Source organism: Penaeus japonicus, unplaced genomic scaffold (assembly GCF_977035675.1).
Source record: "Penaeus japonicus unplaced genomic scaffold, GWHDUDI00000001_assembly GWHDUDI00000037, whole genome shotgun sequence".
Classification (NCBI taxonomy): domain Eukaryota; kingdom Metazoa; phylum Arthropoda; class Malacostraca; order Decapoda; family Penaeidae; genus Penaeus; species Penaeus japonicus.
The window spans coordinates 19,949,975-19,951,805 of NW_028234439.1; the positions used below are offsets into that span (position 1 = coordinate 19,949,975).

Below are 1,831 nucleotides of genomic sequence, written 5' to 3' on the forward strand. Positions count from 1 at the left end.
GCTGAGTTGCCCCACCGGCTGTCAGGGTGAGTTCAGGGAAAATACCCTGATAAAGTGGATTATATGTTGCATGTGACATATCTGTTAGCCCTTGAATCCTCCTTCATATAAGGTAGACAATATATACACTCAATTTTGTATAGAATCTCTTGAATTATTGCTGCCCACTTTATTCAAATGTTGTATTTTGTTCTTCTTCAATATGTGTGAAGTGCTGGGGAAATCTCTGCAGTAAGAATTTTGTTAGTGATATATTCCTTTCATATCAAAGAATTGAATAAAGCTTTTTATTTTATTTATTTTTTTATAAAGTAATTATCTGAGTTCTGAGCCGTTGGGTTTGAACTTACACTAATATAGTAATCCAGTATTAAGTCTGCAGTTTCAAGTTCTAACATAATGTACTGTCCCACAAATGTACTGTCCCATGCCCCTGCAGTGCCCTCACCAACCCTTTTGTCCAGCTCTACATCCCAGTTATCCTCAGGAACATCCTCAGTGCCTTTTCCAATGACAAAAAGTCCCATAACACGAGACCTGAAAACTCCACAAACTTCAAACCTCTTAAACGCATGAGACCCAGTGGTGGCCAGATGTCGTCTTCAAAACTTCATCAAAGGAAAAAAGCAGCAGAACAGGCTGGATGAAGAACAGGCTGAATGAAGAACATGCATTCTGCCAGGAATGTTGAATGAACTCAAAGGACAGCAATCACGATTTATGGAAGTGCGCGAGGAGTGCACGAAGAACCAGAATAGGATGGAAGAATTACAAAGGAGGATGCGAGAGAGGGAAGAGCAGTAGCACAGAGAGAGATATCAGTGGTAAGAAGACCTTCGCCGGGAGAGGAGAGACCAACAGGTGCTAGAAGTCAAGCTGCTAGGTACTCATCACACTGAAATAACCAGAGAGCAGCGGCGAGTGGTTGATGGCAGCAGATTTTTTTTTTTTTCAGAGCCTGCAGCATTGAACTTTAGTTAGACTGGAATTTTGTATTTAGCATGAAAAAGAAAAGAAAATCCGTTCCTTTTGATGGTGCTAAACTTAGTTTTAAAGTTATCTTCTAATTGCAGATGAATATAAAAAGATAAAAAAAAAAAAAAAAAAAAAAAAAAAATGTGTATATAAAACGAAAAACAAATGTATATGTATTCTTGTACAGAGTAATGATAAGTTTTTCATAGTTTAAAGAAAAGTTAATAGTACCAATTTGCAAATCTTATTTTATTTCAATTCTTTCAATAAACTTACTTTTCCAAATAACTAATGTTTTTTTTTATCCATGTTGGAGAGATATAAATCTATATCTTGGGCTACTCTACATGTAATACAGTATGTACATAGAAATACAAACCAACACACACAACTGCACAATTAAGCTCTTCATATGAGCTAACTCACCCTTTCTTAACTGTGCTTTTCAAGCTTCAACAAGCTGCTCAGCGTCTCTTACTTCTGTTTGAGCCATTTGCATAAGTTCTATATCTAAGCCGTCAAGCTTTATGTCATTTTCTTTTGACAAAATAGAATTGTGCAATATACGGCAAGATGAAATTGCATATGGAATTTTAACAATATGTTTCATATAATTTTCAAGCGTCGAGACTCGCACTTTGATCATCCAAATGCTCTCTCAATGAACTGCATTTTTTTTTTTTTTTTTTTGTTAAATGGGCATTGTCTCTGTAAGGGACTACACTGTTCTTTGTCAGTGCACATGCAGAGTCACCTGGTCAAATGTCAACTCTCCAGCAGTTCAAGTATAGGTCTATTTCTAAAACCCCTGGCATTATGGACAGATCGAGGCCACCCATCATAAATCTCAAAAAGT

The 1,831-nt window shown here is 36.6% G+C and overlaps 1 protein-coding gene across 1 annotated transcript in view; it reads left to right on the plus strand.

The window, feature by feature from the left end:
* The window catches only part of LOC147467226 (uncharacterized), a 14,809-nt gene extending 13,700 nt beyond the window's left edge, over positions 1-1,109 (plus strand). Inside the window, exon 9 of the mRNA XM_086532229.1 lies at positions 1-1,109. This exon is cut by the window's left edge and continues 1,590 nt beyond it. The gene's annotated coding sequence lies outside the window, so the exon portion shown is untranslated.
* The last annotated feature ends 722 nt before the right edge of the window (positions 1,110-1,831 follow it).